The sequence below is a fragment of the Rattus norvegicus genome, chromosome 18, assembly GCF_036323735.1.
Source record: "Rattus norvegicus strain BN/NHsdMcwi chromosome 18, GRCr8, whole genome shotgun sequence".
Lineage (NCBI taxonomy): Eukaryota > Metazoa > Chordata > Mammalia > Rodentia > Muridae > Rattus > Rattus norvegicus.
This window is the reverse complement of record NC_086036.1, coordinates 13,335,541-13,346,563: the sequence shown is the minus strand read 5'-3', so window position 1 is coordinate 13,346,563 and position 11,023 is coordinate 13,335,541.

The following is an 11,023-nucleotide window of genomic DNA, read 5'->3' as shown; positions in this document are numbered from 1 at the left end:
AAAATTTTATAACCCTGTAAGCTAAAATGAAAATCTGTGTAACTATGGTTGTTCTCATGGAAAACACATAGTGGATGGCCTTGTCATTAAAAAAATAAATAAATAAACCAAGGAGACTTCATAGGATGGCTTCTAAGTTTTCTTTCATGAAAAAGTAGGTCACCAATATATTGGTTATATTAGGGTTTCCAATCAGATATTAAGGAAAGCAGACAACAGGAGCTTGACATCCCGTCTTTCAACTCATTCCTCCTGGACGAGAAGGAGCAGTGGTTAGATCTGATGGAGCTACAGATCTGAGGGTGAGCGATGCATGAGCCATCGTCTGTGAACTTCCCAGCTGAGTGCTCTCTGAACGCTGGTAAACATGGACAGAGCACAGTGTGAGTTGTTTTCTCAGAGCAGATGAGGATGGAGAATTTTGCCTATAAATTCAGGATTCAATTAAAACAAATGCAGGTGAATGGACTCCCTCCAATTAAGATGCTTAATAAACTTGTTCTTAACTATCAAGTAAGACATTATAACTGAAGGCAGCTTTAGCCTTCACCCAACCTCTTGATCCCATTTAGTATGGTAACCTTCCTGACCCACCTCCTCTCCTATAGAGGGTTGTTTACTACGTAATGGTAGAGTCGTCTGTGAAACACATGTGAGAAAAGCCTCAAGCACAGACACCAGCTTCCTAACCAGCCGAGGTATGCACATCAGGACTCTCCTTATGGAAGAGCGGTAGACACGTCAGAGCAGACTAGGAAGGGCAGCAGCACTGCAGGCTAGAGCAGAAAATCATCGTATCCATCTCTGCTGCTACCAGTGAAAAGACGGAAGAGGAGCGAGCAAACCTCCCACGGAGCTGGTGGGAAGGATAATTCTCAGAAGTTCGCTTCTCTGCTAGACACAGGAAAACCTATGGCAATGCCCGCTGAGGGAGAGGATTTAATAATTACAATCTAGGACCGGGAAGAAGATTCAGTTAATAAAGGGTTTGCCTTGCAAGCATGAGATTCTGACGTTAACCCCTGACACTCACGCGGAAGGATAGACAACAAGTTCTCTGGAACTTTCTGATCAGACATGCTAGCGATAGCAGGGACTCCAGGCTCAGCCAGAGACTCCAACTCAAATATCAGAGTAGAAAGTGATTGAGGAAAACACCCAAGGTCAAACCCTGACGGTGACATGAGTGAACGCACGCACACACACACACACACACACACACACACGCACGCACACACACACACACACACACGCACACACACACACACACACGCGCGCGTATGTATGTGTGCACACACAAAACATTTATTTTAAATTAAAACCTACAAGGAATGAAAAAAAAATAATTGCAATCAAAAGACCTTGTTGAGAGTGCTGACTAACTAGCATAGTGAAAGGAAAGATAGATATTAAGGATGGACTTTTTCTCCATCATTCTCATGCATAATAGAAATGAATACTCCATCATGAGACACCTGAAGCCACCTCTTGGGCAGCCATAATGTAAACCAGCTTGTTTAGTGTCCTCCGTGTCCACTACCATCCTCTACTGAGCCAAAGGAGAACCAGGAAACCAGAGTTTTCTTTTTTTTCCCATCTTTATTAAATTGGGTATTTCTTATTTACATTTCAAATGTTATTCCCTTTCCAGGTTTCCATGCCAACATCCCCCTAACCCCTAACCCCTCCGCTTCCCCTTCTATATTGGCTTCCCCTTCCAATCCTCCCCCCATTGCCGCCCTCCCCCCAACAATCACGTTCACTGGGGGTCCAGCCTTGGCAACACCAAGGGTTTCCCCTTCCACTGGTGCCCTTACTAGGCTATTCATTGCTACCTATGCAATCGGAGCCCAGGGTCAGTCCATGTATAGTCTTTGGGTAGTGGCTTAGTCCCTGGAAGCTCTGGTTGCTTGGCATTGTTGTTCATATGGGGTCTCGAGCCCCTTCAAGCTCTTTCGGTCCTTTCTCTGATTCCTTCAACGGGGGTCCCGTTCTCAGTTCAGTGGTTTGCTGCTGGCATTCACCTATGTATTCTGGCTGTCAAACTAATTGCTCTCTCCTTTCCCACATCTTGCTTCCCTTCTCCCTCCCCCTCTCTCTTTCCACATCTTCCCCCTCTTTCTCAGCCTCTGCCTTCAACTATGTATCCACAGCTGAGACTATCTCTACTGTTAATTTCTGCACAAATCTGTTCTAGACAAAAAAGTGGCCTATTCCCTGCTGTGTTACATAACAGGGCAGAGTAGATTGTATAAAGCTCGTTGGCATTTTGGTAGATACACAATACTTTATAAATGGAGAAAACCAACTGCACTCAATCCACTGATTGTACATTATACAAACAAATAATTTTCACTGTTTTATGTTCTTTCTATCAATTGAACTCAAGATAACTAAGGTAGGTATTGCCAAATTAAATTTATAAAACATACATAATTAGGGTTGTTAGTAGATATTATAAGATATTTATATGTGATTTACAACGATTAACCTCCTGCAAGTCTAAATTGAACTGGGGTGTGGAAACTAGGAAGAAGACAAATATAGTCAGAAGTCAAGGGCCAAATGCTGAAAATGTACAAAATACATTCATGGGTTTCCAAGCAACAACCACAGTTAGAAGTGTCTAGGGTCAGCAGAAATTAGCTACTGTCACAATACATTGCTCATCCTACATTAGTAATCCTGTAGATTATATAGTGAGGATGTACAGAATGGTTTCATTAACACTGACCTATAATTAGTATACTGTAACCCCAGTGCAGGGAGAAAGCCTAAACATTTATTGTGTTTAGTGTGGACGTGTTCTAGATCAAAATGTTCCTTCCCACCAAAAATCTGTGAATTAAAGGGTTATGGCCTCCGTGAGTTCTCTGATGGCTACTTGTCTATGATCCTGACTAACTCAGCATGTTTCCTATTGAGACAGTGTCTTTCTCTATTAGTCTACTCTAGGTGAGTATTAGGAGCTGGAATTATAAAAGGAGTCCACAATTACACCACTGGTATTCAGTACCAAGCAGATGCTAAAATTTCCTGATTTTACTATTCTAAATGTAACTTTTAATGCACTCGACTATGTTTTATGATGTCTAGTTAGCTGATTCTTACTCTTCTGTGGTTTTTATTATCATTAATAATTACATACAATAATGGGTTTTGTGACATTTCATGCATGTGCACAGTGTGTTATGATCAGACCATCCCCATCACCCACTCCTATGTCCCTTCCATCCCTGCTGATCCCCTTTCTCTTCCCAACTCATCCCTCTCTACTTTAATGGTTTTTCTTTGTCTTTCGTCTTAGGTAGGATGATGAGTTTAATTAGAGTAGCTATAGGAAAATACTACCAGTGCCCACCACTAAGGAAAATTCTCTCCAGCTCCTAGCAGCCACCAACCTCCTAGAAACCTACAGGGAGGGGTAGGACCTTATGAGCCTCTCCTCTTCTCTGAAAGAATGTTGAAGGATCCAGCCTTCTGAAGGTTTTATACACATGGACCCAGTGGCTGGGAGTTGAAGACTGAAGTGCCCACGTCTAGAATATGACATTTCATGTCACTTCACCACCTCCACCAGTTCCTCTGGTCATCCACTCTGGCTTCTGTATTCTTCCCTCAAATTTGGGAGGGGTGGTGTAAAGGTCCCATTTCAAGTTAAGCGTTCAACTGATACTTACAGATGTATAAGGAGGCATGAGATAAAGTGTGTGAGAGTGTGTGTGTGTGTGTGTGTGTGTGTGTGTACACCACATGTGGGCCTATGTGTCTGTGTGTGTGTGTGTGTGTGTGTGTGTGTACACCACATGTGGGCCTATATGTGTGTGTGTATGTGTGTGTGGGGGGGTGGGTGGGTGTGTACACCACATGTGGGCCTATATGTGTGTGTGTGTGTGTGTGTGTGTGTGTGTGTGTTTCTTCTGGAACAGTGATTTTATCATGTCAGTCACATGAAAAATGCATGTGTTTACCTTGTAACAGCATAAAAGAGGGAGAAGCAGATCAAAGAAATTGAAAAACACTTTAAGCTGCTGAACAATACCTTGTTTCTGATTCTTTGTCAAAATCAAGAAACAGAAATGAGGAAATATCTCAGCGTGTGAGGGAGGGGATCATGAAGCAGTTTCTGGTGATTAAGCATAATTATACAGGTGATCCTTTTGCAATAAATTTATTTTGGCATTTGAAATAAGACCATTAAAATACCATTTTGGCTTCTGAATTTATTAAATTATTCAAGACCACTCATAGAAGTCAGTTCCACATCTGAGGAGTACTTTATTTTAACAAGGCATTTTGGAAGCCCACTGCTGAATTCTAGAACAATTCTACTGTGCTGTATTCACACAACTGTCTATAAATGGACCAATTTAGTCCTGACACACCAAGCATAAATTCAAGTTTGAAAGTCTCACTTGGCTGAGTTTTACAGGTGTCCATATTATTCTGACTGTGATAAAAGATGGCCTCTAGGCCACCGTGGGCATGCTTACATTGCACTTTGGAAGTATTCGTGATTTCCTTTTGTTCTGTGTCAATTTGAGTATCTAGATTATCTTTCTAGTCCCCATTTTCCCATTAACCATGCCACTGTAGCCTGCACAATCATGGATGTGATCATGGATGGGTCGCTTCCCACGTATGTTTTACACAAGAACCTATATCTTACATAGATAACAGAGCACTAGACTTGGAGGCTAAGTGACATTTTGGATCGAGAGAATCTAGGAATAAATTTAAAAAAAGAGGGAACTCAGAATCGCTCGTGTCACCAGCTGCATCAAATGCCCAGTCTCTGACTGAGACTGTAGCCTCAGAAAGGACACATTGAGGGGGCTCAAAAGGAAATGGTGTCCTGGTTGGCTGGGTCAAACAGATAATGAGCAGGTTGACCAGGGTCTATCCCAGTTATGACAATGTTTCTAGGCTGTCTGTTGGCTCGAGATAGCCTAAGTGTCAGTATGATCAAAGTCCAAAAAACTGCAATTATAAAAGCTTGATAATAACATCTACAAACATCAATAAAAGCTGTCTTGGCCAAGAAGAAGAAGAAGAAGAAACTGTAATTCAAGTTTCGGTCCCTTTGTGCAACAGGAGCCTGGGAACATCCTCCATAATTTCCGTCTTAATCTAAGTCTCATGATCAAATGTATCATCTATATGGAGCACAGTGCAGTTCTGAATAGTTAGCAGTGTTTAGAAGAAAAGTTCAAGTTACCAAAATTGAAGAATAAACTGATAGAGAATGGGAATGTCTTATTAGTTCGAAGTTCCTGAGAGGTAAAAACCAAAAAAGTAAGTAATCTCCTGTTCCAGTCACCTGGGTACTTGCAGCATTAGCTCTTCTGGCCACCAGGGGACACAGTATTTTGCAAGTTTGCATAGAACTCCTTGTAGTATCCTGAACTTAAACTAAATGACAACAGGATGCTAAGAGCACCAGGGACTGTGGCATCTTCTGTCTTTGCAGCACATACCCATATCAGCATTTACTATAGTGCTGTCTAGTTGCTTTAACTGGATTCTTATAGTATTTTCCACTTCATGGGCTCTTTGAAACCGTGACTAGTGCTTGGGCCAGACTTCACAGTCAGACTGTAGTCCTCAGGCTGGCAATATGGTTCAGTGGGTAAAGGGCTTGTCCCAGATGCCTGAAGACTGGAGTTTAGACCCCAGCACCCATATAAATGCCAAGCAGTTGTAGAGAGCACCCTGTAATCCCAGCACTTGGGAATCAGAGACCCTTTAGTCCCTGGAGCAAGATGAATAGCAAAATAAGGCAAATAATTACCTACTGGGTTAAAGTTAGAGAGACTTCAGTATATATGGTAGAGACAGCGACTAAAGAAGACAAGCAATGTCAACTGTTGCTATCCATACATACATGCACACTGGTATTCATGTATCACTACACACACATTTGCACTCACATATGTGAATAGCCACATAAACTCATACTGCATACACATTTATGTGAAAAGGTGAATTTAGTCTTTTTTATTTGATGTTTGAATAACAGCCTTTCCTGAAAATATTCCCAACCCATCATTGTATGGAACTCTTATCTTAATAAAAATTAGAGCCCGGGAGATAACAACTAAATGTAAACAAAAGACATTTTTGTGTGTGGTCGATGTCAGGCACTATGTCTTTAAATATAAACTACAATTTTTCACCCTGCAATTTTCTTCTAAGAAAATTTTCTTTTATATAGGTATAGATAGATAGATAGATAGATAGATAGATAGATAGATAGATAGATAGATAGATAGATATAGATATAGACATAGATGGATAGAGATATACATATATATATAGATACATAGATATACATATGTTTTTATTGGATAGTTTTTATTTACATTTCAAATGTTATTTCCTTTCCTGGTTTCCCATCCATAAGCCCCGTATCTCATCCCCCTACTCTTCTTCTATAAAAGTGTTCCCCCTCCCCAAACAATCGCCTTCCTGCCTCTCCACCCTGACATTCCCCAACACTGGGGGATCCAGGTTTGGCAGGACCAAGGGCTTCTCCTCCCATTGGTGACCAACAAGGCCATCCTCTGCTACCTATGCAGCTGGAGCCATGAATCTGTCTATGTTTAGTCTTTGGGTAGTGGTTGAGTCCCTGGGAGCTCTGGTTGGTTGGTATTGTTGTTCTTATGGAGTTGCAAACCCCTTCAGCTCCTTCAATCCTTTCTCTAACTCCTCCAATGGATATCCCATTCTCAGTTCAATGGTTTGTTGCTAGCATTTTTCTCTGTATTTGTCACTCTGTGGCTGAGCCTCTCAGGAGACAGCTATATCAGGCTCCTGTCAGCACATTTATTAGCTTCATCATATTGTCTAGTTTTGGTGGAGATATATATATTAATATATATATTATATATATGGACTGGATCCCCATGTGGCACAGGCTCTAAATGGCCATTACTTCCATCTCTGCTCCAAATTTTGTCTCCATATCCCCTCCTATGAATATTTTTGTTCCCCCTTTTAAGAGGGACTAAACATCCGCACATTGGCCATCCTTCTACTTAAGCTTCATGTGGTCTGTGAATTATATCATGGGTAATTCAAGCCTTTAGGCTAATATCCACTTATCAGTGAGTACATACCATGTGTGTTTTTCTGTGATTGGGTTAGCTCACTCAGGATGATATTTTCCAGTTCCGACCATTTGCCTACGAATTTCATAAAGTCATTGTTTTTGATAGCTGAGTAATATTCCATTGTGTAGATGTACCAGATTTTCTGTATCCATTCCTCTGTTGAAGGGCATCTGGGTTCTTTCCAGCTTCTGGCTATTATAAATAAGGCTGCTATGAACATAGTGGAGCACGTGTCCTTGTTGTATGTTGGGGCATCTTTTGGGTATATGCCCAGAAGTGGTATAGCTGGGTCCTCAGGCAGTTCAATGTCCAATTTTCTGAGGAGCCTCCAGACTGATTTCCAGAATGGTTGTAACAGTCTGCAATCCCACCAACAATGGAGGAGTGTTCTTATTTCTTCACATCCTTGTCAGCATCTGTTGTCACCTGAGTTTTTGATCTTAGACATTCTGACTAGTGTGAGGTGGAATCTCAGGGTTCTTTTGATTTGCATTTCCCTGATGACTAAGGATTTTGACCATTTCTTAAGGTGCTTCTCAGCTCCTCAGCTGAGAATTCTTTGTTTAACTCTGTACCCCATTTTAATAGGGTTATTTGATTGTCTGGAATCTAACTTCTTGAGTTCTTTTTATATATTGGATATTGGCCCTCTATCGGATGTAGGATTAGTAAAGATCTTATCCCAATCTGTTGATTTCCATTTTATCCTATTGACAGTGTCCTTTGCCTTACAGAAGCTTTGCAGTTTTATGAGATCCCATTTGTCGATTCTTGATCTTAGAGCATAAGCCATTGGTGTTCTATTCAGGAAATGTTCCCCAGTGCCCATGTGTTTGAGGCTCCTCCTCATTTTTTCTTCTATTAGTTTGAGTGTATCTGGTGTTACATGGAGGTCCCTGATATACTTGGACTTAAGCTTTGTGCTAGGTAATAAGAATGGATCGATTTGCATTCTTCTACATGCTGATCGTCAGTTGAATCAGCACCATTTGTTGAAAATGCTATCTTTTTTCCATTGGTTGGTTTTAGCTCCTTTGTCAAAGATCAAGTGACCATAGGTGTGTGGGTTCATTTCTGGGTTTTCAGCTCTATTCCATTGATCTACTTGCCTGTGTCTATACAAATACCATACAGTTTTTTTATCACTATTGCTCTGTAATATAGCTTGACGTCAAGGATGGTGATTCTCCCCCGCACCCCCCAGAAGTTCTTTTATTATTGAGGATAATTTTCGCTATCCTGGGTTTTTGGTTTTTGGTTTTTTGGTTTTTGTTTTTTTTTGTTGTTTTTTTTTTTTGTTTTTTTTGTTATTCCAAATGAATCTGCAAATTGTTTTTTCTAACTCTGTGAAGAGTTGAGTTGGATATTTGATGGGGATTGCATTGAACCTGTAGATTGCTTTTGGCAAAATGGCCATTTTTACTATATTAATCCTGATAATCCATGAGCATGGGAGGTCCTTCCATCTTCTGTGATCTTCAATTTCTTTCTTCAGAGATTCGAAGTTCTTGCCATACAGATCTTTCACCTGCTTGCATAGAGTCACACCGAGATATTTTTATGGTATTTGGGACTTTGTGAAGGGTGTCATTTCCCTAATTTCTCTCTCAGCCTGTTTATGCTTTGAGTAGAGGAAGGCTACTGATTTTTTGAGTCGATTTTATACCCAGCCACTTTGCTGAAGTTGTTTATCAGGCTTAGTAGTGCTCTAGTGGAACTTTTGGGGTCACTTAAGTATATCATCATATCATCTGCAAATAGTGATATTTTGACTTATTCCTTTCCAATTTGTATCCCTTTGACCTCCTTTTGTTGTCTGATTGGTCTGGCTAGGACTTCGAGTACTATATTGAATAAGTAGGGAGAGAGTGGGCAGCCTTGTCTAGTCCCTGATTTTAGTGGGATTGCTTCAAGTTTCTCTCCATCTAGTTTGATGTTGCCTACTGGTTTGCTGTATATTCCTTTTACTATGTTTAGGTATGGACCTTGAATTCCTGATCTTTACAAGACTTTTAAAATGACGGGTGTTGAATTTTGTCAAATGCTTTCTCAGAATTTAATGAAATAATCATGTGGTTTTTGTCTTTGAGTTTGTTTACATAGTGGATTACATTGATGGATTTCTATATATTGAGCCGTTCCTGCATTCCCTGGGATGAAGCCTATCTGTTCATGATGGATGATCATTTTGGTGTGTTTTTGGATTCAGTTTGCGAGAATTTTATTAAGTGTTTTTGCATCAATATTCATAAGGGAAATTGGTCTGAAACTCTCTTTCTTTGTTGGGTCTTTGTGGGGTTTAGGTATAAGCATAATTGTGGCTTCATAGAAGGAATTTCGTAGTGCTATGTCTGTTTCTATTTTGTGGAATAGTTTGCACAGTATTGGGATGAGGTCTTCTATGAAGTTCTGATCGAATTCTGCACTATATCCATCTAGTCCTGGACTTTTTATGGTTGGGAGACTTTTAATAACTGCTTCTATTCTTCTATTTCTTTAGGAGTTATGGGAGTGTTTAGATGTTTATCTGATCCTAATTTAACTTTTTTACCTGGTATCTGTTTAGAAAATTGTCCATTTCATCCAGATTTTCCAGTTTTGTTGAATATAGGCTTATGTAGTAGGATCTGATTCTTTTTTTAATTTCCTCAGATTCTGTTGTTATATCTTCCTTTTCATTTTGGATTTTGTTAATTTGGATACACTCTCTGTACCCTCCAGTTAGTCTGGCTAAGGGTTTATCTATTTTGTTGATTTTTCTCAGAGAACCTAGGTTTTATTGATTCTTTGTATAGTTCTTTTTGTTTCTAGAAGGAAGATCAAAGTGTGGATGCTTCAGTCCTTCTTAGAAGGTGGAACAAAAATACTCACAGAAGGAAATATGGAGACAAAGTGTGAAAGCAGAGACTGAAGGAAAGGCTGTCCAGAGCCTGCCCCACCTGAAGCTCCAGCCCATATACTTACAGCCACCAAACCCTGTCACTATTGCTGATACCAAGAAGTGCATGCTGACAGGAGCCTGATACAGCTCTCTCCTGAGAGGCTCTGCCAGAGCCTGACAAATACAAAGGAGGATGCTTGCAGACAATTAGTGAACAGAGAACAGAGTCCCCAATGGAGGAGTTAGGGAAAGGACTAAAGGGGCTGAAGGCGTTTGCAACCAGACCCCCAGAGCTCCCAGTGACTAAACCACTGTGGGACAGTGAAAGACCCTGGTTCCTGGTTGAGAAGATTTAAAGGTGACCCCGAAGGACAGTAGGTGTTTCACCTCACTCCCAGGAAACCAGGCTGCTCACTGGCCCACAACCCTTCATAGATTTGTGACCATCAGTCATGTAAGGGCAACGCCCCAAGCCCCTTAACCGGTAGAGGAAGTGACCACAGGTCTTGTAGGCTTAAGACAGATCTCCATTATAATGAGGTACCTAAAGGCCTGGAGTCTTAGTCAATGAATTTCCCTTCCCAGATAATCCTCCCTGCAAAAGGTGTTTAATCCCAGGCCCACTTTGAGAAGTGAGGTATGGTTTTACTCATCCACTTTCGCGTGACAATAAATGCCTGGAAACTAACTTTTCATTGGAATCTGCCTTGGGGAGCCACAAAGAAGGCCTACCTGCACTCCCAATAGCGCCGGCCACTAAGTTCAAACCCTCTGCCATCTTCCCAAGGACTATTCCTTGGTGGACCAGCCAGAGTTTTGCCCTCTTCTTCTGCTGGGCCAAGGCTAGATCCAGCCCTGCTGGCCCTCACACTGTTCTCAGCAGTTCTGCAGCATGCCCAAGAGCTTGAAAACCGTCGGCCCAGGCCTTCTTACAGGCCTGGGGATCCCCCAGCCAGCTCCAGATGTGTCCTGTGCTCAGACAGGACTGTACTTTCCCATCCTGGAGCAGCATCCTGGGGCTTCGCACAAC